This window comes from Dromaius novaehollandiae, unplaced genomic scaffold, assembly GCF_036370855.1.
Source record: "Dromaius novaehollandiae isolate bDroNov1 unplaced genomic scaffold, bDroNov1.hap1 HAP1_SCAFFOLD_74, whole genome shotgun sequence".
Taxonomy (NCBI): Eukaryota; Metazoa; Chordata; class Aves; order Casuariiformes; family Dromaiidae; genus Dromaius; species Dromaius novaehollandiae.
Window position 1 is genome coordinate 131,416 of NW_026991477.1, and position 26,283 is coordinate 157,698.

Sequence of the window (26,283 nt, forward strand, 5' to 3'; positions counted from 1 at the left end):
AGGAAATAAAGATAGGGTGTCGAGTGATCAACGGGTCCACCCATGAGAAGGCAACTCAAATCTCTCTCACTAAAATCAAATCAAATGAAAAAGAAAGGAAAATTTGTGCCACTGAAAAACTGGATTGTTGGTACAATTTTACCTTAGAACAACCTGTTTTTTATAGTTTGCCTGTGGGCTCACCACAATGTGGGACTATCATTTGAATTTAAAATAGACATTATTGAGCCCAGTACAGCAATACCTACCCTGACTACAATTATTTCCACCAATATAAATAACTCTGTTACCATGAAGAGTAAGAAAACCTTATCCCCACAAATCTTTGAAATTGGACCGTATGTGATTAGAAATACAGGCCAACAACGAGTGTTATTTAATCCATCATGGTCTCTCAAACGAGTAGAGCTATTAATGCAAATTATATCTCTACAATCAAACCGACCTGTTCACCATTCTTAGGTACGTCCTATGTGGGATGGACGGCGTGGTTACATAGGCGAACCCTCACCTCTCCAAAATGAACAAGGAGAGATGTGACCGGTATCATAGGAACAGGATTGGGAGTCCTAAACAGTATAGATGCTGAAGTACTCGTAAATAAACTGAGCACAACAACAAGTGACTTATACAGATTAAAACATCCATTGAGGTCTTCTCTATTAGCATTAGGAACTAACCAATGGCTTTCATCCGAGATATTACCTCAATGGGAAAAAATGAATGAAAAAGATCACCACTTGATAGTGGATGCACTTGGGGAAGCCCAAATTAATATTTCCCTGGCCCTCAGTTGCATCCAAGCTCAACTGTGGATGCAATCTATGGCAGCAGCGATTATAAGGGAGGGGAAGAAGGCACTTTACCCACTGAAATTCGAAAGGTAATTTGGGATAATGTGACCGAATTTGAAAAGGAATTCCAATCCTGGTGGTATCTGGTCAATTTTACTTATGATCCTATCAACACTGAGGCCACAGCCTTTGTTTCAACAATACGTAATGCTCCAACATATACAATATATCCAATCATTGCGTTAGGATTAAATCACAATGGAGCTATACTCTATCCATTGGAACACAGAGTATGGGCCCAACGAAATGGAAATAAATGGCAAACTGTGGACGTTAGCGCATGTATTGTACAGGAACAGCAAGGGTTTATTTGTGAAAGTAATACCATCAAAGCCCAAGACATTTGTCTTGACACTGAGCAAAATGTTTGTCACTTTGAAATACACCCTGATGAAACACCTGCAACTATACTTGTATATATTGGGAGAGGGTGTGTATGTATGAGAACCTTTTGTAGTCTTATAGTTATAGATGGCATTGTAGTAGATATGAGTAATCATTGAAATATTTGTATTTGTAGCTTTACCAAAATCATGGGATGTGATTTCAATTATTCAGCTCCTATCACGTCTTATCAATTGTTACAATCTAATTATACATTAATTCAAAATTTACTACCTACTCCCATTGGGATGAATCTCACCCTGGTAAGGAAACTACTGCAACATGATGATTTGCATCGACTGCTAGAGCGCATCCGGAACAGTGGACAGAAAACTCTAATCACTGTTCACCATGATGCAAAAGAGATACATCATATCTTAGAAAGGGTAAAAAGGGACGGAGAACATCATGGCTGGGAAACTCTTCTAGGGTGGTCACCAACCACAACAGGGATTTATAATCATGTATTGCACCCGGTAGTAGTTGTGTTCAGTTTAACTGTGTTATGCCTATTGCTTACGATCATATTATATATAAGAGTATGGAAAGTGATAGTACGCCTCGAAAGACTTCGAGAACTCTGTTTAAAATATTAGCAGGGATGCTTCATAAAAACAAAGGGGGGAAACTGTTAAAGAATAGTGAATTGAAACTGTCTAGAAATGGCTGCTTAGCACAACTTATATAAAACTTGCTTAGCATGAGTGGCTAGATTTGCTGAAGCCTTAGGCCGTGCGTGGGAAAAGTAACGAATCTTTACTTAGTTTAATAAAAAATAGTGCCTCAGAGCTCGTTCAGGCTGGGAAGATAAGGGAGCCACACGCAGTCTGCGCACCTGTGTCACCGACTCCGAGAGGGAAGACGCCAAAACAATGGGGGAAAATAAGACCTTGGGAGGCAACCGCCAGACCCAACAAAAACAGAAGTACAACCGTCATCAGAGACTGCAAAAAAACAAGAATAAGGAGAAAACCAGCTTGCCTCAGAAAGACGATGAGACCCAATGAGGAGCAGGAGACCCCAGACCAAAAAATTACTATTGGTCTAACTATCGCGTGAGGGGTGGGAAATGGAAGTTGAAAAGACTATAATTACCCAGGATTTGTTTATGTTAGGGTCCCTCTTCGGAGGCACCCAGCTCGAGCTGTAATTACGGCACGCGTGTGATTAAAATTTACTTTGTTTTGATTTGGCTCTGAACTTTACTTGGGGGAACCTAGGGTCGAGCCCTGTTATGGTGGCCGACAAGCCTAATTTCCGTAACAGGCCGATGAGGCTGCAAAAAGGGCAGCATTATCCATGTCAGTGGCAGCATTAGTTCCAGAGAGAATGTTAAAAATGGAAATTCCAGTATACACTGAAAAAGAAAATAAATTAGCAGAAATACTGAAATGCATAAAAACTCCTGAAGGATGGTGGGTGACCTCTACTGGACAGTGTGTGGTAACTTTGCCGATAATGAAGAAGCTGATGAAGCAAATACATGGTAGTACCCACATGGGAGCTGAGGCATTGGTTGAAACAGTTAAAAGATTTGCTGTGGGAGTTAGTATGTTAATAATTGCAAAGGGTATTACACAAAAATGTGAAATCTGTCTTAGAAATAATCCCAGGATTCAGAAGAAGCCCCCCCCAGGGGAAGTAAAAAGGGGCTTCATGCCTGGGGATTACTGGCAAATTGATTTTTTCTGAATTACCAAGATGTAATGGATATAAATATTTGTTGGTAATTGTTGACACCTTTTCAGGATGGCCTGAGGCTTTCCCGTGTCGTACCACTAAAGCAGGGGAGGTAGTGAAAATGTTATTAAAAGAAATCATACCAAGATTTAGGGTACCAGAAGGGTTTTCTTCAGATAGGGGACCTCATTTTATAGCAGAAATAGTACAACAAATCTCAAAAATACTACAAATTAAATGGGACTTACATACCCCCTGGAGGCCACAATCCAGTGGAAAAGTGGAAAGAATGAATCAAACAATTAAGAGACAGGTAGGAAAATTGTGTCAGGAGACTCAGATGAAATGGACTGATGTTTTACCTCTGGCATTATTAAGAACCAGAATAACCCCAAGGGTTAGGGAGAAAGTTAGTCCATTTGAGATTCTGTATGGCAAACCTTACACTGTAAATTTAACTGGAAATGAAATTCAAATGCACGTTAAGGGTGATCAAATTTTAAGTGATTATCTCTTGTCTATGGCAAAGGTTCTTCTCTCCGTAGGTACATCCAGTTATACTTTTAGATTACACCCGAGTGAAAGCAGTACCTCGAGAGACGTGGAAAGCTGAACAAGTTCAACCTCTAAAGTTAAAAATATATAAAGATATATGAGATGTATTAGAAGCGAATCGGTTTTAAATTTAGATTGTATTCAGGGAAAAAATGCTTTAATCTGTTTGTTAGGAATAGGGTTAATATTGTTGTTACGGTATCTGTGTAAAAATGATGTTCTCCTTAACAACCAGGGGAGAAATGTGGTGGTTAGTTTTTCTAGGTTACCTGAGCCAAACAATTAAAGGGAATCAGGAAGGATTTTGGAGTCACAATCTCCATTTGGAAGTAATTACGAAATCTATGAAGATAGTTAACCAGAGGGATTGCTGGGTGTGTACCCACTTCCCTGAACTTTCCAACAAGGGCTTCCCACTAATTGGAGTGCCTATGAAACAACCAAACAGGAATGGGAAGTCCAGAGGGTGACAGGAGATTATTATCAATGTATCCAAAGATGTAATAATAGTAATAAATGGTGGGAGAAAACTATACTTTATGGAAAGCAACCGATCAACTGTACTGGAGCCATTAAGGTAGGAGGTTATAAAGATTGCTCTCGGATACCTGAATAGGTTATAAGTGGCCAAGTAAGGAACTAAATGGGTGGCGTGTTCCAAAAGGTAGTGGATGGTATTGGTTGTGTGGAAACAAGGCACGAAAAGTGCTACCTCCTAATTGGTCAGGGACATGTACTTTAGGGGCAATAATCCCTAATGTTACTATAAGAAAAGAATTGAGTAATAAATACCAAAAATCCTGGCTAAGAACATTCATAAGGAGACAAAAGAGGGTCAATAATCCTTTAATAGATCGACCTACTAGGTTGCAGTCATTCGTAAGGTGGCTGTTTCCACAACTGGGAGTGAGTGAACTTGAAAAAGCAATAGTAAATATTTCAGCAGTTATTGAAAAAAATAGGGAATAAAACCTCTGATGCCACTGCAGCTTTACAAGAGGAGGTTTCAGAAATTGCGAAAATAACTACCCAAAACAGGATGGCTCTAGAGATGTTATTGGCATCTCAGGGAGGAGTATGTACAGTAATAAATACTAGTTGCTGTGTATATGTGGATCAAAGCGGGAGAATTTCTACCGATCTAAATGAAATCTGGAAGCAGACTGAAATCTTACATGGGGTTCAGAAAGAGGATACCTCTTTTGGATTTGAAGAAACATGGAAATGGTTGACTTCCTGGTTCCCTGACGTGAGCTCATGGGTTAAAAAGTGCTTAACAATTTTGGGAATGGTGTTAGTAGTTTTTGTATGCGTTTATGTAGTGATTCAATGCATTTGTAGATGTTGTACAAAATTAATATGGGAAAGATTTTAAAAGAGTGAGACTAATATGAAAATGATCATATAAGTCTCAAAGGGGGGAATTATTACAAGACAACCCTGGGAAGCTCAGAAGGAATGCGTGAACTAGGTAGATTAGGATAACTTCTAACATTAAGTCTGAAGTGGTCTAGAGGTAGCCACTTAGATAAAACTTGCTTCATGAGTAGCTAAATTTGCTGAAGCCTTAGGCCGCACTCCTAGTTCAGTAAGAAAGGGCCCCAGAGCTGGTGCAGGCTGGAAAGATAAGGGAGTTACAAGCAGTCTGCATTCCTGTGCCCCACACTCCGAAAGGGAGGATGTCAAGGCTTTGAAATAAGGCCTGCTTGGGCACCAGGACCTTGGGAAGCAAAACCTCCTCTCACTGCTGAAACAATGTTAATTAAGGGGTCTGGACTATCTCCCCCTTGTCAGGACTTTGGGAGATAACACCTACTGTCCCTGCTGGGGCAGTGTTAATTGATCTCCCCTCATCAGGACCTTGGGAGACAGGGGTGGGACCCGGGGAATGAAGAAATCACTAACCAATCAGTGTAAAAGGGAAAATTGCAAATCTGGCAATTTGTTTGTATAAATGCTACTTGAAAAGTTGGGGGGGGGTGTGTGCTTGATTTGTGGGAAACGACCGAGCACCCAGGCTTGTGCAACTCTGAAATAAATAAGCAAATGTCTCTCCTGAGTGTGTAATTATTGGCTTATTGCACACCGGGCAACGAATCCGCTTTTCAGACAACAGCAGCAGCCTCAGTGCCTGATATACGAGGGGCAGGCCAGTGCCTGCTGGCTGTGCTTGTGAGGTCACAGCAGCCTCCGTGCCCTATAGGCCAGTGGCAGGCCCATAGCTGCTGGCTGTGCTCGTGAGGTCACAGCAGTCCCATTGACTGATATGCCAGTGGGATGCCCAAGGCTGTTTGCTGTGCTTGTGAGGTCACATTTGTCTCAGTGCTTCACAGGCCAGTGGCAGGCTCCTGGCTGCTGGCTGTGCTCGTGAGGTCACAGCAGCCTCTGTGCCCTATAGGGCAGTGGCAGGCGCATGGCTGTTTGCTGTGCTTGTGAGCTCACAGCAGTCTGAGTGCCTGATAGCCAGTGGCAGACCCACAGCTGCTGGCTGTGCTTGTAACATCACAGCAGTCCTATTTCCTGATAGGCCTGTGGCAGGCCTCTGTCTGCTGGCTGCCTTTTGAGGTCACATTTGTCTCTGTACCTTATAGGGCAGTGGGAGGCCCCTGGCTACTCGCTGTGCTTGTGAGGTCACAGCAGCCTCCTTTTCCTGTAGGCCAGAGGCAGGCCCATAGCTGCTGGCTGTGCTTGTCAGGTCACAACACTCCTACAGCCTGAGAGGCCAGCAGCAGGCCCCTGGCTGCTGACTGTGGTTGTGAGGTCACAGCAGCCTCAGTGCTGTATAGGCCAGTGGCAGGCCCATAGCTGCTGGCTGTGCTTGTGAGGTCACAGCAGCCTCAGTGCCTGACAGGCCCATGGGCGGCCAATGGCTGCTTGGTGTGCTTTTGAGGTCACAGCAGCCTCCATGCATCATAAGCCAGTGGCAGGCCCATAGCTGCTGGCTGTGCTTGTAAGGTCACAGCAGTCCTATTTCCTGATAGGCCTGTGGCAGGCCTCTGTCTGCTGGCTGCCTTTTGAGGTCACATTTGTCTCTGTACCTTATAGTGCAGTGGGAGGCCCCTGGCTGCTGGCTGTGCTTGTGAGGTCACAGCAGCCTCCTTTTCCTGTAGGCCAGAGGGAGGCCAATGGCTGCTTGGTGTGCTGGTTAGGTCAAAGCAGCCTCAGTGCCTGTTTGGACAGTGGCAGGCCAATGGCTGCTGGCTGTGCTTGTGAGGTCACAGCAGCCTCTGTACCCTATAGGCCAGTGGCAGGCCCATAGCTGCTGGCTGTGCTTGTCAGGTCACAACACTCCTACAGCCTGAGAGGCCAGCAGCAGGCCCCTGGCTGCTGACTGTGCTTGTTGAGGTCACATTTGTCTCTGTACCTTATAGGGCAATGGCAGGCCTCTTGCTCCTCGCTGTATTTGTGAGGTCACTGCAGCCTCAGTGCTTCACAGGCCAATGGCAGGCCCCTGGCTGCTGGCTGTGCTTGTGAGGTCACAGCAGCCTCCGTGCCCTTTATGGCAGTGGCAGGCCCGTGACAGTGTGCTGTGCTTGTGAATAATTTGTAGTACAGAGGATCTGACAATGAAGGATAATCCTCTTTTGAGAATCTGAAGGGCTATAAAGCCCTGCTCTCTCTTGGCATGGCTCAGGCAACAGTTTGTGGTGTTTTAGGGGCGGCACTAATTGCTGCCCGGTGGGGGAGGCAAGGTGATAAAAAGACCATTGAGTCCTTGGGAGAACACATAAGAAACTCCCAGAGTCAAGCCAAAGAGACAATCGAGTTCTTGCAAGACTCCCGGAGTCGAGCCAAAGAGACAGTTGAGTCTTTGCAAGAACAGGTAAGAAACTTGCAAAGTCAACTCACTGCGGAGCGCAACCATACTCAGTGGCTTCACATAATCTTATCAGACTCACTAGACCGAGAGAGAATCCTGCGGTCTGAATTGGAAGAAAACAGGCGGGGGGTTGATGATAGTGAACCGGGATTCTCGAATGTGGCCGAACTAGACGGAAAACAGGCATCTGATCTAAAATCCATATATCCAATTAAAGAATTAGAAGACAGCAGGAACTCCTTTTATCCTGGAGATGGGAACGTAGTAATGAGACCCTTGATTAAAACGGAAACCACTGACAATTGTCAGGGGGGTATTCAACGACGTACCACGCGTATGATCCCCTATTCCCCTCAGGACTTCGGAAAAATACTCCCGGGGCTCCCGGGAAACTGAAACTGAGTATGTGTGGAGAGTCTCCCTCACCGGGGGGGATCGCATTCTGCTGAGCGAAGATGAAGCTAGAGGATATTGGGGACCCAGAGTCTTTCTAACCACAAATGATAACAGGGAACCATGGTCCTTGACCCAGAGGGTAGCCTACTGGGCAGGAGGATTAGACCCAATGGAAAGAGGAGACCCTTTTTCTATTAAAACACCCACAGCGGGCCACATTCTGGAAAGCGTGCAGAAAACTGCTTGCCTCCAATTGATGCATGACCGTTTGCTGCTTCTGCAGCAGCCCTCCCCCATGCAGTGTGTGGCAGACCCCGAGAGGTCACATCCTCTGATCAGGGGACTTCCTGATGCTTTAAAACTATATGCTGTTCAGCTGCAAGACCGATTACGAACTCCCCGACTGAGACGAAGGGGAGGCCCCCCCGACATGACTTGGGGGGAGGTGGCACAGGAGCTAATTAATTACGGAAGGCGTATGGGATTCACTGGCCAGGGGGAAACAAAGCATAAAGCAGAAATAAGAAGAGTTGAGGAAAGTGGGAGGCAATATAAATCACTGCAACACCCACATCCTGGGAAACCGGTACGGGTGTTGGATAGCAGGAGACAATTATTATGGGCAGAAGGCATTTCAAAGGGAATTCCCAGAGAAGTCATGGATAGGTTACCAACTCCCAACCTGGAAGGTTTGGTAAGAAGTTGGGACAGGATAAGGGGAACCCCATCTTCCTCAAACCCCAAAGTTCCTCCTCCCTTATCCCAAGACCCCGTCTGCACCCCAGGACTCTTAAAACGAACCCTGAGACCGCACATTCCTGGATGGGCGCGACGAATATCTGATGCAGTAACTAAAGTCAATGGACGATGGGGAGTAAATGGCTGCCCCAGACTCGCTGCTTTTTGCCCTAATCCTCCATCCCTCTTACCTGGGACTGGGGAGAATAAGAAACCGAGGAATCCCTTGTATTACCCGGGACAACCGGTTCTAGTGGACTTACCCACTGTGGGACAAATACCTCTAGTACTAAAAGCTTCAAAAAATCTGTATGCATGGGTAGCTACTGATGCCCATGGGAAAGATCATAGAATCCATGCCAGGTGGATCCTCCCTTCCTTTTAGGTCAACAATGTAAAAGGAAGAGGGCACTGGGGAAGAAGACTTGTCTTATGTTGAGCTTGAGTGTCCTCAACGATACTACCTGTGGTAGTTATAACAGTTATTTTTATCATTTTTTGTAATTGTGTGCTGCGATCATAATTAGCTTTATTGTTGAAAACACAACAGCCAAGAATGGCATTCTTAACCTGTGTTGGAAAGATACTTCTTGTCTTAATGTGCTTATATGTGCTATGGCAAACCTACCACCAGAATACACTTCTGGGGCTTGGTATTGTACCGGCCGAATAGGTGATGGGGCAACCACCTTCTTCAGCCCTCTGGGCAACAGAGGTGCAACTTACTTTCAATTCCCACCAGGGATAAACGGGCCATTTGCTCAGGGCATTGGAGCTAAGAAGGGGCATTACTGGATATGCAGGCACACAGCATATACATTTTTACCCACGGGGTGGTTGGGAATTTGTTATATAGGGATTATCAGACCTTTGTTTTTCCTTTTGCCAGAAACAAGTGGACCTCGGTTAGGCATAAAGGTATATGATAACCTTGGAGACAGAAGTGTTGCCTGTAAGACGCGATCCATTAAGGGAAATTTGGGCGGGACGCAAAAATGGGGAAATAATCAGACTACAAGCGGCTCTAGAAATTATTACCAACAAAACCGCTGACACGATAGATCTTCTAACTTGGCAATCCCAACAGATGCGCACGGCAATCCTTCAGCACCACATGGTTTTTAGATTACCTGTTAGCTGAAGAGGGAGAAGTGTGTGGGAAATTAAATATTCCTAACTGTTGTTTGGAAATAGATGATGTAGGCGAAGTAGTTCTCCAGTTAACCAAAGATATCAGAAAAATAGCCCACGTCCTCGTCCAAACCTGGAATGGCTGGAGTGGCGATTTGTAGTCCTGGTTACTGGGGGCACCGTGGGTGAAACAGTTAATATTGTATTTGTTAGGTGCAGTTGCCGCCTTAATCTTCTTGTATAATTCCTTGCTTTGTTCAATTAATCGGACATGTTGTGTCAAATATGCAATTTGTTCCTACCACCTTGCCGGACGGCATAAAGAAAATCCGTGCCATCCATTGGCCGTGGCCAACCACAGTACCCATCATTTCCCAGTTTCTCCTGAAGGAGGAAATTGCATATTGACATCCACAGCGCATTTGCCAGCTGTTTTATGCCTATTGTAACAATCCCACCTCATTAACTCAGTTTTGATGTCTGTTTTGTAAAGTTAAATGTTGTTGAAGTTGTTAAAGAATAAGCTTGCATTGAGCAAGACCTCTGTTTAATCACTGTTAAGCACTTTATTTTTTACCCAAACCCATGTTGTTCCCACGACTTCCTCCCCGTCCCTAATTCTCTCTCCTTTCCTTCCTTGCTTGCTTGCTTTCTTTCTCTCTCTCTCTCTCCTGCTGCCAAGCTGCAATGTTGAGACACGGGGTGGTGTAGAGGACCGGTACTAAATGCGGTTTTGTCTTGACATTGCTGCTGCTGCTGCAAAGCTGCCGCTGCCAAGGTGTGTCGGGCAATGCCGCGCTGGCGCCCCCGGGAGCCGTCTGCGAAGTAAACAACCTCGTGCACCTGCACAGGGTAAAAAGGGTGCGAAAAGGGCAGAAGGTCGTCTCTAGGGCACGAACCGCACGTACTCATTTGCCATCTGCGCATGAGCAGGAGACCCCCAGATACCCCAGCCCATTTCTGGAAGGTTCCGAGAGGGCGGACTGCGCATGACGGTTAATCTGCATGGGAAGCGAGGAAGCACCTCCCAGAGGCCGGGCAAGAACCTATAAAAACTGCAGACTGTGTGAATGGGGGGGCTTGCTTGCGACGACTGAAGAACTCGAGCAGAGTCAGCGGAACCAGACGGGAACTTCCCCCCTCTGCCCCCCCGCCCCGCCGCAAGGACTCCCAAAAGAAGAGGACCAACGGGACGCCGCTGGATCCACGGGTGGTGATATCTTTCTCTCTCTCTCTTCCCCTTTTCCTCTCTTTTTCCCTAAACGTGTGACGCGGGACATGTCTCGTTAGTTGATTCCATTTTGCCTTAATAAATCTTAAACTGGTTGGCTGGTGTCGTTTTCACCTTAATTGAGTGCAAGGGCATCACGAACTTGGTCGTTGGTCCTAAGGGGAGGGAGGTCGTCCTGAACGACTCCTTTCGGGCCGCGACACGTGTCTGATAGGTCACTGGCAGGCCCATAGCTGCTGGCTGTGCTTGTGAGGTCACAGCAGTCCTATAGCCTGATAGGCCAGTGGGATGGCTCCTGGCTGTTGGCTGTCCTTGTGAGGTCATAGCAGCATCAGTGCCTCATAGGCCAAAGGGAGTCCCCTGGCTGCTGGCTTTGCTTGTGAGGTTACAGCAGCCTCAGTGTCTCATAGGGCAGTGGCAGGCCCCTGGCTGCTGGTTGTGCTTGTGAGGCCATGTTTGTCTCCGTGCTTCACAGTTCAGTGGCAGGCCCACAGCTGCTGCCTGTGCTTGTGAAGGCACAGGAGTCCTAGTTCCTCATACACCAGGGGCAGGCCCATGGCTGCTGGCTGTGCTTGTGAGGTCACAGCAGTATGAGTGCCTGATAGCCAGTGCGAGGTCCATAGCTGCTGGTTGTGCTTGTGAGGTCAGAGAAGCCTCAGTGCTGTATAGGCCAGTGGCAGGCCCATAGCTGCTGGCTGTGCTTGTGAGGTCACAGCAGTCCTATTTCCTGATAGGCCCGTGGGAGGCCCCGTCTGCTGGCTGCCTTTTGAGGTCACATTTGTCTCTGTACCTTATAGGGCAATGGCAGGCCTCTGGCTCCTCGCTGTGCTTGTGAGGTCACAGCAGCCTCAGTGCCCTATAGGCCAGTGGCAGGCCCATAGCTGCTGGCTGTGCTTGTCAGGTCAGAGAAGCCTCAGTGCCTCATAGGCCAGTTGCAGGCCCATAGCTGCTGTCTGTGCTTGTGAGGTCACAGCAGCCTCAGTGCTTCACAGGCCAGTGGCAGGCCCATAGCTGCTGGCTGTGCTTGTGAGGTCACAGCAGTCCTACAGCCTGATAGGCCAGTGGCAGACCCACAGCTGCTGGCTTTGCTTGTGAGGTCACAGCAGCCTCAGTGTCTTATAGGGCAGTGGCAGGCCCCTGTCTGCTGGCTGTGCTTGTGAGGTCACAGCAGCCTCAGTGCTTCACAGGCCAGTGGCAGGCACGTGGCTGCTGGCTGTGCTTTTCAGGTTACAGAAGCTTCAGTGCCAGGTATGCCAGTTCGAGGCCAATGACTGCTGGGTGGGCTTGTGAGGTCAGAGAAGCCTCAGTGCCCTATAGGGCAGTGGCAGGCCCATAGCTGCTCACTGGGCTTCTGAGGTCACAGCAGCCTCCATGCCCTTTAGGGCAGTGGCAGGCCCCTGACTATTTACTGTGCTTCTGAGTTGACAGCAGCGTCAGCGCCTCATCAGGCAGTTGGAGGCCAATGGCTGCTGGCTGTGCTTGTGAGGTCACAGCAGCCTCAGTGCCTGACAGGCCCATGGGAGGCCAATGTCTGCTTGGTGTGCTTTTGAGGTCACAGCAGCCTCCGTGCCTCATAGGCCAGTGGCAGGCCCATAGCTGCTGGCTGTGCTTGTAACGTCACAGCAGTCCTATTTCCTGATAGGCTTGTGGCAGGCCTCTGTCTGCTGGCTGCCTTTTGAGGTCACATTTGTCTCTGTACCTTATAGGGCAGTGGGAGGCCTCTGGCTCCTTGCTGTGCTTGTGAGGTCCCATCAGCCTCCTTTTCCTGTAGGCCAGAGGGAGGCCAATGGCTGCTTGGTGTGCTGGTTAGGTCAAAGCAGCCTCAGTGCCTGTTTGGACAGTGGCAGGCCAATGGCTGCTGGCTGTGCATGTGAGGTCACAGCAGCCTCCGTTCCCTATAGGCCAGTGGCAGGCCCATAGCTGCTGGCCGTGCTTGTGAGGTCACAGCAGTCCTAGTTCCTGACAGGGCCGTGGAAGGCCCCTGTGTGCTGGATGCCTTTTGAGGTCACATTTGTCTCTGTACCTTATAGGTCAGTGGGAGGCCCCTGGCTACTCGCTGTGCTTGTGAGGTCCCATCAGCCTCCTTTTCTTGTAGGCCAGTGGCAGACCAATTGCTGCTGGCTGTGCTTGTCAGGTCACAACACTCCTACAGCCTGATTGGCCAGCAGCAGGCCCCTGGCTGCTGGCTGTGCTTGTGAGGTCACAGCAGCCTCAGTGCCTCATAGCACAGTGGCAGGCCCATAGCTGCTGGCTGTGCTTGTGAGGTCACAGCAGCCTCAGTGCCCTATAGGGCAGTGGCAGGCCCTTGGCTGCTGCCTGGGCTCGTGAGGTCACAGCAGCCTCCGTTCCCTTTAGGCCAGTGGCAGGCCCCTGGCTACTGGCTGTGCTTGTCAGGTCACAGCAGTCCTATTACCTGATAGGCAAGTGGCAGACCCACAGCTGCTGGCTTTGCTTGTGAGGTCACAGCAGCCTCAGTGTCTTATAGGGCAGTGGCAGGCCCCTGTCTGCTGGCTGTGCTTGTGAGGTCACAGCAGCCTCAGTGCTTCACAGGCCAGTGGCAGGCCCACAGCTGCTGGCTGTGCTTGTCAGGTCACAGCAGTCCTATTGCCTGATAGGCAAGTGGCAGACCCACAGCTGCTGGCTTTGCTTGTGAGGTCACAGCAGCCTCAGTGTCTCATAGGGCAGTGGCAGGCCCCTGTCTGCTGTCTGTGCTCGTGAGGTCACAGCAGCCTCAGTGCTTCACAGGCCAGTGGCAGGCCCCTGTCTGCTGCCTGTGCTTGTGAGGTGACAGCAGCCTCCGTGCCCTTTATGGCAGTGGCAGGCCCGTGACAGTGTGCTGTGCTTGTGAGGTCAGAGCATTGTCAGCGCCTCATCAGGCAGTGGCAGGCCCCTGGCTGCTGGCTGTGTGTTGTGAGGTCACAGCAGCCTCCATGCCTCCTAGGCCAGTGACAGACCCACAGCTCAGTGCTCCTGAGGCCAGTGGCAGGCTCTTGGCTGCTGGCTGTGCTTGTGAGGTCACAGCACCCTCAGTGCCTCATAGGGCAGTGGCAGGCTCATGGCTGCTGGCTGTGCTTGTGAGGTCACAGCAGCCTCAGTGCCTCCCAGGCGACTGGCAAGCTCACAGCTGCTGGCTGGGCTTGTGAGGTCACAGCAGCCTCAGGGCCTCATAAGCCACTGGTAGGCTAATGGTTGCTAGGTGTGCTTGTGAGGTCACAGTAGCCTCAGTACCTCCTAGGGCAGTGTCAAGCCCCTGTCTGCTGGCTGTGCTTGTGAGGTCACAGCAGCCTCAGTGCCTCCTAGGCCAGTGGCAGGCTCATGGCTGCTGGCTGTGCTTGTGAGGTCACAGCAGCCTCAGGGCCTCATAGGTTAGGGGCAAGCGCCCCCTTCTGTTTGTGCTTGTCAGGTCACAGCAGCCTCCGTGCCTCCTAGGCCAGTGACAGACCCACAGCTGCTGGCTGTGCTTGTCAGGTCAGAGAAGCCTCAGTGCCTCATAGGCCAGTGGCAGGCCCATAGCTGCTGTCTGTGCTTGTGAGGTCACAGCAGCCTCAGTGCTTCACAGGCCAGTGGCAGGCCCATAGCTGCTGGCTGTGCTTGTGAGGTCACAGCAGTCCTACAGCCTGATAGGCCAGTGGCAGACCCACAGCTGCTGGCTTTGCTTGTGAGGTCACAGCAGCCTCAGTGTCTTATAGGGCAGTGGCAGGCCCCTGTCTGCTGGCTGTGCTTGTGAGGTCACAGCAGCCTCAGTGCTTCACAGGCCAGTGGCAGGCACGTGGCTGCTGGCTGTGCTTTTCAGGTTACAGAAGCTTCAGTGCCAGGTATGCCAGTTCGAGGCCAATGACTGCTGGGTGGGCTTGTGAGGTCAGAGAAGCCTCAGTGCCCTATAGGGCAGTGGCAGGCCCATAGCTGCTCACTGGGCTTCTGAGGTCACAGCAGCCTCCATGCCCTTTAGGGCAGTGGCAGGCCCCTGACTATTTACTGTGCTTCTGAGTTGACAGCAGCGTCAGCGCCTCATCAGGCAGTTGGAGGCCAATGGCTGCTGGCTGTGCTTGTGAGGTCACAGCAGCCTCAGTGCCTGACAGGCCCATGGGAGGCCAATGTCTGCTTGGTGTGCTTTTGAGGTCACAGCAGCCTCCGTGCCTCATAGGCCAGTGGCAGGCCCATAGCTGCTGGCTGTGCTTGTAACGTCACAGCAGTCCTATTTCCTGATAGGCTTGTGGCAGGCCTCTGTCTGCTGGCTGCCTTTTGAGGTCACATTTGTCTCTGTACCTTATAGGGCAGTGGGAGGCCTCTGGCTCCTTGCTGTGCTTGTGAGGTCCCATCAGCCTCCTTTTCCTGTAGGCCAGAGGGAGGCCAATGGCTGCTTGGTGTGCTGGTTAGGTCAAAGCAGCCTCAGTGCCTGTTTGGACAGTGGCAGGCTCCTGGCTGCTGGCTGTGCTGGTGAGGTCACAGCAGCCTCAGTGCCTCATAAGTTAGTCTACAGCGCCTCCTGCTGGCTGTGCTTGTGAGGTCACAGCAGCCTCAGTGCCTCCTATGGCAGTGGCAGGCTCATGGATGTTGGATGTGCTTGTGAGGTCACAGCAGCCTCAGTGCCTCCTAGGCCAGTTGCAGGCTCCTGGCTACTGGCTGTGCTTTTGAGGTCACAGCAGCCTCAGTGCCTCCTAGGCCAGTAGCAGGCTCATGGCTGCTGGCTGTGCTTGGGAGGTCACAGCAGCCTCATTGCCTCCGAGGCCAGCGGCAGGCTCATGGCTGCTGGATGTGCTTGTGAGGTCACAGCAGCCTCAGTGCCTCCGAGGCCAGCGGCAGGCTCATGGCTGCTGGCTGTGCTTGTGAGGTCACAGCAGCCTCATTGCCTCCGAGGCCAGCGGCAGGCTCATGGCTGCTGGCTGTGCTTGTGAGGTCACAGCAGCCTCAGTGCCTCCTAGGCCAGTGGCAGGCTCCTGGCTGCTGGCTGTGCTTGTGAGGTCACAGTAGCCGCAGTGCCTGCTAGGCCAGTGGCAGGCTCATGGATGTTGGATGTGCTTGTGAGGTCACAGCAGCCTCAGTGCCTCCTAGGCCAGTGGCAGGCTCATGGCTGCTGGCTGTGCTTGTGAGGTCACAGTAGCCGCAGTGCCTGCTAGGCCAGTGGCAGGCTCATGGATGTTGGATGTGCTTGTGAGGTCACAGCAGCCTCAGTGCCTCCTAGGCCAGTGGCAGGCTCCTGGCTGCTGGCTGTGCTTGTGAGGTCACAGCAGCCTCAGTGCCTCCTATGGCAGTGGCAGGCTCCTGGCTGCTGGTTATACTGGTGATGTCACAGCAGCCTCAGTGCCTCATAAGTTAGTCTACAGCGCCTCCTGCTGGCTGTGCTTGTGAGGTCACAGCAGCCTCAGTGCCTCCGAGGCCAGTGGCAGGCTCATGGCTGCTGGCTGAGCGTGGGAGGTCACAGCAGCTTGAGTGCCTCCTAGGCCAGTGGCAGGCTCATGGATGTTGGATGTGCTTGTGAGGTCACAGCAGCCTCAGTGCCTCCTAGGCCAGTGGCAGGCTCCTGGCTGCTGGCTGTGCTTGTGAGGTCACAGCAGCCTCAGTGCCTCCTACGCCAGTAGCAGGCTCATGGCTGCTGGCTGTGCTTGGGAGGTCACAGCAGCCTGATTGCCTCTGAGGCCAGCGGCAGGCTCATGGCTGTTGGATGTGCTTGTGAGGTCACAGCAGCCTCATTGCCTCCGAGGCCAGTGGCAGGCTCATGGCTGCTGGCTGTGCTTGTGAGGTCACAGCAGCCTCAGTGCCTCCTAGGCCAGTGGCAGGCTCATGGCTGCTGGCTGTGCTTGTGAGGTCACAGCAGCCTCAGTGCCTCCTAGGCCGGTAGCAGGCTCATGGCTGCTGGCTGTGCTTGTGAGGTCACAGCAGCCTCAGTGCCTCTGAGGCCAGTGGCAGGCTCCTGGCTGCTGGCTGTGCTTGTGAGGTCAAATCAGCCTCCTTTTCCTATAGGCCAGAGGGAGGCCAATGGCTGCTTGGTGTGCTGGTTAGGTCAAAGCAGCCTCAGTGCCTGTTTGGACAGTGGCAGGCCAATGGCTGCTGGCTGTGCTTGTGAGGTCACATCAGTCTCTGTACCCTATAGGCCAGTGGCAGGCCCATAGCTGCTGGCTGTGCTTGTCAGGTCACAACACTCCTACAGCCTGAGAGGCCAGCAGCAGGCCCCTGGCTGCTGACTGTGCTTGTTGAGGTCATAGCAGCCTCAGTGCCTCATAGGCCAGTGGCAGGCCCATAGCTGCTGTCTGTGCTTGTGAGGTCACAGCAGCCTCAGTGCTTCACAGGCCAGTGGCAGGCCCATAGCTGCTGGCTGTGCTTGTGAGGTCACAGCAGTCCTACAGCCTGATAGGCCAGTGGCAGACCCACAGCTGCTGGCTTTGCTTGTGAGGTCACAGCAGCCTCAGTGTCTTATAGGGCAGTGGCAGGCCCCTGTCTGCTGGCTGTGCTTGTGAGGTCACAGCAGCCTCAGTGCTTCACAGGCCAGTGGCAGGCACGTGGCTGCTGGCTGTGCTTTTCAGGTTACAGAAGCTTCAGTGCCAGGTATGCCAGTTCGAGGCCAATGACTGCTGGGTGGGCTTGTGAGGTCAGAGAAGCCTCAGTGCCCTATAGGGCAGTGGCAGGCCCATAGCTGCTCACTGGGCTTCTGAGGTCACAGCAGCCTCCATGCCCTTTAGGGCAGTGGCAGGCCCCTGACTATTTACTGTGCTTCTGAGTTGACAGCAGCGTCAGCGCCTCATCAGGCAGTTGGAGGCCAATGGCTGCTGGCTGTGCTTGTGAGGTCACAGCAGCCTCAGTGCCTGACAGGCCCATGGGAGGCCAATGTCTGCTTGGTGTGCTTTTGAGGTCACAGCAGCCTCCGTGCCTCTGAGGCCAGTGGCAGGCTCCTGGCTGCTGGCTGTGCTTGTGAGGTCAAATCAGCCTCCTTTTCCTATAGGCCAGAGGGAGGCCAATGGCTGCTTGGTGTGCTGGTTAGGTCAAAGCAGCCTCAGTGCCTGTTTGGACAGTGGCAGGCCAATGGCTGCTGGCTGTGCTTGTGAGGTCACATCAGCCTCTGTACCCTATAGGCCAGTGGCAGGCCCATAGCTGCTGGCTGTGCTTGTCAGGTCACAACACTCCTACAGCCTGAGAGGCCAGCAGCAGGCCCCTGGCTGCTGACTGTGCTTGTTGAGGTCATAGCAGCCTCAGTGCCTCATAGGCCAGTGGCAGGCCCATAGCTGCTGTCTGGGCTTGTGAGGTCACAGCAGCCTCAGTGCTTCACAGGCCAGTGGCAGGCCCATAGCTGCTGGCTGTGCTTGTGAGGTCACAGCAGTCCTACAGCCTGATAGGCCAGTGGCAGACCCACAGCTGCTGGCTTTGCTTGTGAGGTCACAGCAGCCTCAGTGTCTTATAGGGCAGTGGCAGGCCCCTGTCTGCTGGCTGTGCTTGTGAGGTCACAGCAGCCTCAGTGCTTCACAGGCCAGTGGCAGGCACGTGGCTGCTGGCTGTGCTTTTCAGGTTACAGAAGCTTCAGTGCCAGGTATGCCAGTTCGAGGCCAATGACTGCTGGGTGGGCTTGTGAGGTCAGAGAAGCCTCAGTGCCCTATAGGGCAGTGGCAGGCCCATAGCTGCTCACTGGGCTTCTGAGGTCACAGCAGCCTCCATGCCCTTTAGGGCAGTGGCAGGCCCCTGACTATTTACTGTGCTTCTGAGTTGACAGCAGCGTCAGCGCCTCATCAGGCAGTTGGAGGCCAATGGCTGCTGGCTGTGCTTGTGAGGTCACAGCAGCCTCAGTGCCTGACAGGCCCATGGGAGGCCAATGTCTGCTTGGTGTGCTTTTGAGGTCACAGCAGCCTCCGTGCCTCATAGGCCAGTGGCAGGCCCATAGCTGCTGGCTGTGCTTGTAACGTCACAGCAGTCCTATTTCCTGATAGGCTTGTGGCAGGCCTCTGTCTGCTGGCTGCCTTTTGAGGTCACATTTGTCTCTGTACCTTATAGGGCAGTGGGAGGCCTCTGGCTCCTTGCTGTGCTTGTGAGGTCCCATCAGCCTCCTTTTCCTGTAGGCCAGAGGGAGGCCAATGGCTGCTTGGTGTGCTGGTTAGGTCAAAGCAGCCTCAGTGCCTGTTTGGACAGTGGCAGGCCAATGGCTGCTGGCTGTGCATGTGAGGTCACAGCAGCCTCCGTTCCCTATAGGCCAGTGGCAGGCCCATAGCTGCTGGCCGTGCTTGTGAGGTCACAGCAGTCCTAGTTCCTGACAGGGCCGTGGAAGGCCCCTGTGTGCTGGATGCCTTTTGAGGTCACATTTGTCTCTGTACCTTATAGGTCAGTGGGAGGCCCCTGGCTACTCGCTGTGCTTGTGAGGTCCCATCAGCCTCCTTTTCTTGTAGGCCAGTGGCAGACCAATTGCTGCTGGCTGTGCTTGTCAGGTCACAACACTCCTACAGCCTGATTGGCCAGCAGCAGGCCCCTGGCTGCTGGCTGTGCTTGTGAGGTCACAGCAGCCTCAGTGCCTCATAGCACAGTGGCAGGCCCATAGCTGCTGGCTGTGCTTGTGAGGTCACAGCAGCCTCAGTGCCCTATAGGGCAGTGGCAGGCCCTTGGCTGCTGCCTGGGCTCGTGAGGTCACAGCAGCCTCCGTTCCCTTTAGGCCAGTGGCAGGCCCCTGGCTACTGGCTGTGCTTGTCAGGTCACAGCAGTCCTATTACCTGATAGGCAAGTGGCAGACCCACAGCTGCTGGCTTTGCTTGTGAGGTCACAGCAGCCTCAGTGTCTTATAGGGCAGTGGCAGGCCCCTGTCTGCTGGCTGTGCTTGTGAGGTCACAGCAGCCTCAGTGCTTCACAGGCCAGTGGCAGGCCCACAGCTGCTGGCTGTGCTTGTCAGGTCACAGCAGTCCTATTGCCTGATAGGCAAGTGGCAGACCCACAGCTGCTGGCTTTGCTTGTGAGGTCACAGCAGCCTCAGTGTCTCATAGGGCAGTGGCAGGCCCCTGTCTGCTGTCTGTGCTCGTGAGGTCACAGCAGCCTCAGTGCTTCACAGGCCAGTGGCAGGCCCCTGTCTGCTGCCTGTGCTTGTGAGGTGACAGCAGCCTCCGTGCCCTTTATGGCAGTGGCAGGCCCGTGACAGTGTGCTGTGCTTGTGAGGTCAGAGCATTGTCAGCGCCTCATCAGGCAGTGGCAGGCCCCTGGCTGCTGGCTGTGTGTTGTGAGGTCACAGCAGCCTCCATGCCTCCTAGGCCAGTGACAGACCCACAGCTCAGTGCTCCTGAGGCCAGTGGCAGGCTCTTGGCTGCTGGCTGTGCTTGTGAGGTCACAGCACCCTCAGTGCCTCATAGGGCAGTGGCAGGCTCATGGCTGCTGGCTGTGCTTGTGAGGTCACAGCAGCCTCAGTGCCTCCCAGGCGACTGGCAAGCTCACAGCTGCTGGCTGGGCTTGTGAGGTCACAGCAGCCTCAGGGCCTCATAAGCCACTGGTAGGCTAATGGTTGCTAGGTGTGCTTGTGAGGTCACAGTAGCCTCAGTACCTCCTAGGGCAGTGTCAAGCCCCTGTCTGCTGGCTGTGCTTGTGAGGTCACAGCAGCCTCAGTGCCTCCTAGGCCAGTGGCAGGCTCATGGCTGCTGGCTGTGCTTGTGAGGTCACAGCAGCCTCAGGGCCTCATAGGTTAGGGGCAAGCGCCCCCTTCTGTTTGTGCTTGTCAGGTCACAGCAGCCTCCGTGCCTCCTAGGCCAGTGACAGACCCACAGCTGCTGGCTGTGCTTGTCAGGTCAGAGAAGCCTCAGTGCCTCATAGGCCAGTTGCAGGCCCATAGCTGCTGTCTGTGCTTGTGAGGTCACAGCAGCCTCAGTGCTTCACAGGCCAGTGGCAGGCCCATAGCTGCTGGCTGTGCTTGTGAGGTCACAGCAGTCCTACAGCCTGATAGGCCAGTGGCAGACCCACAGCTGCTGGCTTTGCTTGTGAGGTCACAGCAGCCTCAGTGTCTTATAGGGCAGTGGCAGGCCCCTGTCTGCTGGCTGTGCTTGTGAGGTCACAGCAGCCTCAGTGCTTCACAGGCCAGTGGCAGGCACGTGGCTGCTGGCTGTGCTTTTCAGGTTACAGAAGCTTCAGTGCCAGGTATGCCAGTTCGAGGCCAATGACTGCTGGGTGGGCTTGTGAGGTCAGAGAAGCCTCAGTGCCCTATAGGGCAGTGGCAGGCCCATAGCTGCTCACTGGGCTTCTGAGGTCACAGCAGCCTCCATGCCCTTTAGGGCAGTGGCAGGCCCCTGACTATTTACTGTGCTTCTGAGTTGACAGCAGCGTCAGCGCCTCATCAGGCAGTTGGAGGCCAATGGCTGCTGGCTGTGCTTGTGAGGTCACAGCAGCCTCAGTGCCTGACAGGCCCATGGGAGGCCAATGTCTGCTTGGTGTGCTTTTGAGGTCACAGCAGCCTCCGTGCCTCATAGGCCAGTGGCAGGCCCATAGCTGCTGGCTGTGCTTGTAACGTCACAGCAGTCCTATTTCCTGATAGGCTTGTGGCAGGCCTCTGTCTGCTGGCTGCCTTTTGAGGTCACATTTGTCTCTGTACCTTATAGGGCAGTGGGAGGCCTCTGGCTCCTTGCTGTGCTTGTGAGGTCCCATCAGCCTCCTTTTCCTGTAGGCCAGAGGGAGGCCAATGGCTGCTTGGTGTGCTGGTTAGGTCAAAGCAGCCTCAGTGCCTGTTTGGACAGTGGCAGGCTCCTGGCTGCTGGCTGTGCTGGTGAGGTCACAGCAGCCTCAGTGCCTCATAAGTTAGTCTACAGCGCCTCCTGCTGGCTGTGCTTGTGAGGTCACAGCAGCCTCAGTGCCTCCTATGGCAGTGGCAGGCTCATGGATGTTGGATGTGCTTGTGAGGTCACAGCAGCCTCAGTGCCTCCTAGGCCAGTTGCAGGCTCCTGGCTACTGGCTGTGCTTTTGAGGTCACAGCAGCCTCAGTGCCTCCTAGGCCAGTAGCAGGCTCATGGCTGCTGGCTGTGCTTGGGAGGTCACAGCAGCCTCATTGCCTCCGAGGCCAGCGGCAGGCTCATGGCTGCTGGATGTGCTTGTGAGGTCACAGCAGCCTCATTGCCTCCGAGGCCAGCGGCAGGCTCATGGCTGCTGGCTGTGCTTGTGAGGTCACAGCAGCCTCATTGCCTCCGAGGCCAGCGGCAGGCTCATGGCTGCTGGCTGTGCTTGTGAGGTCACAGCAGCCTCAGTGCCTCCTAGGCCAGTGGCAGGCTCCTGGCTGCTGGCTGTGCTTGTGAGGTCACAGTAGCCGCAGTGCCTGCTAGGCCAGTGGCAGGCTCATGGATGTTGGATGTGCTTGTGAGGTCACAGCAGCCTCAGTGCCTCCTAGGCCAGTGGCAGGCTCATGGCTGCTGGCTGTGCTTGTGAGGTCACAGTAGCCGCAGTGCCTGCTAGGCCAGTGGCAGGCTCATGGATGTTGGATGTGCTTGTGAGGTCACAGCAGCCTCAGTGCCTCCTAGGCCAGTGGCAGGCTCCTGGCTGCTGGCTGTGCTTGTGAGGTCACAGCAGCCTCAGTGCCTCCTATGGCAGTGGCAGGCTCCTGGCTGCTGGTTATACTGGTGATGTCACAGCAGCCTCAGTGCCTCATAAGTTAGTCTACAGCGCCTCCTGCTGGCTGTGCTTGTGAGGTCACAGCAGCCTCAGTGCCTCCGAGGCCAGTGGCAGGCTCATGGCTGCTGGCTGAGCGTGGGAGGTCACAGCAGCTTGAGTGCCTCCTAGGCCAGTGGCAGGCTCATGGATGTTGGATGTGCTTGTGAGGTCACAGCAGCCTCAGTGCCTCCTAGGCCAGTGGCAGGCTCCTGGCTGCTGGCTGTGCTTGTGAGGTCACAGCAGCCTCAGTGCCTCCTACGCCAGTAGCAGGCTCATGGCTGCTGGCTGTGCTTGGGAGGTCACAGCAGCCTGATTGCCTCTGAGGCCAGCGGCAGGCTCATGGCTGTTGGATGTGCTTGTGAGGTCACAGCAGCCTCATTGCCTCCGAGGCCAGTGGCAGGCTCATGGCTGCTGGCTGTGCTTGTGAGGTCACAGCAGCCTCAGTGCCTCCTAGGCCAGTGGCAGGCTCATGGCTGCTGGCTGTGCTTGTGAGGTCACAGCAGCCTCAGTGCCTCCTAGGCCGGTAGCAGGCTCATGGCTGCTGGCTGTGCTTGTGAGGTCACAGCAGCCTCAGTGCCTCTGAGGCCAGTGGCAGGCTCCTGGCTGCTGGCTGTGCTTGTGAGGTCAAATCAGCCTCCTTTTCCTATAGGCCAGAGGGAGGCCAATGGCTGCTTGGTGTGCTGGTTAGGTCAAAGCAGCCTCAGTGCCTGTTTGGACAGTGGCAGGCCAATGGCTGCTGGCTGTGCTTGTGAGGTCACATCAGCCTCTGTACCCTATAGGCCAGTGGCAGGCCCATAGCTGCTGGCTGTGCTTGTCAGGTCACAACACTCCTACAGCCTGAGAGGCCAGCAGCAGGCCCCTGGCTGCTGACTGTGCTTGTTGAGGTCATAGCAGCCTCAGTGCCTCATAGGCCAGTGGCAGGCCCATAGCTGCTGTCTGTGCTTGTGAGGTCACAGCAGCCTCAGTGCTTCACAGGCCAGTGGCAGGCCCATAGCTGCTGGCTGTGCTTGTGAGGTCACAGCAGTCCTACAGCCTGATAGGCCAGTGGCAGACCCACAGCTGCTGGCTTTGCTTGTGAGGTCACAGCAGCCTCAGTGTCTTATAGGGCAGTGGCAGGCCCCTGTCTGCTGGCTGTGCTTGTGAGGTCACAGCAGCCTCAGTGCTTCACAGGCCAGTGGCAGGCACGTGGCTGCTGGCTGTGCTTTTCAGGTTACAGAAGCTTCAGTGCCAGGTATGCCAGTTCGAGGCCAATGACTGCTGGGTGGGCTTGTGAGGTCAGAGAAGCCTCAGTGCCCTATAGGGCAGTGGCAGGCCCATAGCTGCTCACTGGGCTTCTGAGGTCACAGCAGCCTCCATGCCCTTTAGGGCAGTGGCAGGCCCCTGACTATTTACTGTGCTTCTGAGTTGACAGCAGCGTCAGCGCCTCATCAGGCAGTTGGAGGCCAATGGCTGCTGGCTGTGCTTGTGAGGTCACAGCAGCCTCAGTGCCTGACAGGCCCATGGGAGGCCAATGTCTGCTTGGTGTGCTTTTGAGGTCACAGCAGCCTCCGTGCCTCATAGGCCAGTGGCAGGCCCATAGCTGCTGGCTGTGCTTGTAACGTCACAGCAGTCCTATTTCCTGATAGGCTTGTGGCAGGCCTCTGTCTGCTGGCTGCCTTTTGAGGTCACATTTGTCTCTGTACCTTATAGGGCAGTGGGAGGCCTCTGGCTCCTTGCTGTGCTTGTGAGGTCCCATCAGCCTCCTTTTCCTGTAGGCCAGAGGGAGGCCAATGGCTGCTTGGTGTGCTGGTTAGGTCAAAGCAGCCTCAGTGCCTGTTTGGACAGTGGCAGGCCAATGGCTGCTGGCTGTGCATGTGAGGTCACAGCAGCCTCCGTTCCCTATAGGCCAGTGGCAGGCCCATAGCTGCTGGCCGTGCTTGTGAGGTCACAGCAGTCCTAGTTCCTGACAGGGCCGTGGAAGGCCCCTGTGTGCTGGATGCCTTTTGAGGTCACATTTGTCTCTGTACCTTATAGGTCAGTGGGAGGCCCCTGGCTACTCGCTGTGCTTGTGAGGTCCCATCAGCCTCCTTTTCTTGTAGGCCAGTGGCAGACCAATTGCTGCTGGCTGTGCTTGTCAGGTCACAACACTCCTACAGCCTGATTGGCCAGCAGCAGGCCCCTGGCTGCTGGCTGTGCTTGTGAGGTCACAGCAGCCTCAGTGCCTCATAGCACAGTGGCAGGCCCATAGCTGCTGGCTGTGCTTGTGAGGTCACAGCAGCCTCAGTGCCCTATAGGGCAGTGGCAGGCCCTTGGCTGCTGCCTGGGCTCGTGAGGTCACAGCAGCCTCCGTTCCCTTTAGGCCAGTGGCAGGCCCCTGGCTACTGGCTGTGCTTGTCAGGTCACAGCAGTCCTATTACCTGATAGGCAAGTGGCAGACCCACAGCTGCTGGCTTTGCTTGTGAGGTCACAGCAGCCTCAGTGTCTTATAGGGCAGTGGCAGGCCCCTGTCTGCTGGCTGTGCTTGTGAGGTCACAGCAGCCTCAGTGCTTCACAGGCCAGTGGCAGGCCCACAGCTGCTGGCTGTGCTTGTCAGGTCACAGCAGTCCTATTGCCTGATAGGCAAGTGGCAGACCCACAGCTGCTGGCTTTGCTTGTGAGGTCACAGCAGCCTCAGTGTCTCATAGGGCAGTGGCAGGCCCCTGTCTGCTGTCTGTGCTCGTGAGGTCACAGCAGCCTCAGTGCTTCACAGGCCAGTGGCAGGCCCCTGTCTGCTGCCTGTGCTTGTGAGGTGACAGCAGCCTCCGTGCCCTTTATGGCAGTGGCAGGCCCGTGACAGTGTGCTGTGCTTGTGAGGTCAGAGCATTGTCAGCGCCTCATCAGGCAGTGGCAGGCCCCTGGCTGCTGGCTGTGTGTTGTGAGGTCACAGCAGCCTCCATGCCTCCTAGGCCAGTGACAGACCCACAGCTCAGTGCTCCTGAGGCCAGTGGCAGGCTCTTGGCTGCTGGCTGTGCTTGTGAGGTCACAGCACCCTCAGTGCCTCATAGGGCAGTGGCAGGCTCATGGCTGCTGGCTGTGCTTGTGAGGTCACAGCAGCCTCAGTGCCTCCCAGGCGACTGGCAAGCTCACAGCTGCTGGCTGGGCTTGTGAGGTCACAGCAGCCTCAGGGCCTCATAAGCCACTGGTAGGCTAATGGTTGCTAGGTGTGCTTGTGAGGTCACAGTAGCCTCAGTACCTCCTAGGGCAGTGTCAAGCCCCTGTCTGCTGGCTGTGCTTGTGAGGTCACAGCAGCCTCAGTGCCTCCTAGGCCAGTGGCAGGCTCATGGCTGCTGGCTGTGCTTGTGAGGTCACAGCAGCCTCAGGGCCTCATAGGTTAGGGGCAAGCGCCCCCTTCTGTTTGTGCTTGTCAGGTCACAGCAGCCTCCGTGCCTCCTAGGCCAGTGACAGACCCACAGCTGCTGGCTGTGCTTGTCAGGTCAGAGAAGCCTCAGTGCCTCATAGGCCAGTTGCAGGCCCATAGCTGCTGTCTGTGCTTGTGAGGTCACAGCAGCCTCAGTGCTTCACAGGCCAGTGGCAGGCCCATAGCTGCTGGCTGTGCTTGTGAGGTCACAGCAGTCCTACAGCCTGATAGGCCAGTGGCAGACCCACAGCTGCTGGCTTTGCTTGTGAGGTCACAGCAGCCTCAGTGTCTTATAGGGCAGTGGCAGGCCCCTGTCTGCTGGCTGTGCTTGTGAGGTCACAGCAGCCTCAGTGCTTCACAGGCCAGTGGCAGGCACGTGGCTGCTGGCTGTGCTTTTCAGGTTACAGAAGCTTCAGTGCCAGGTATGCCAGTTCGAGGCCAATGACTGCTGGGTGGGCTTGTGAGGTCAGAGAAGCCTCAGTGCCCTATAGGGCAGTGGCAGGCCCATAGCTGCTCACTGGGCTTCTGAGGTCAC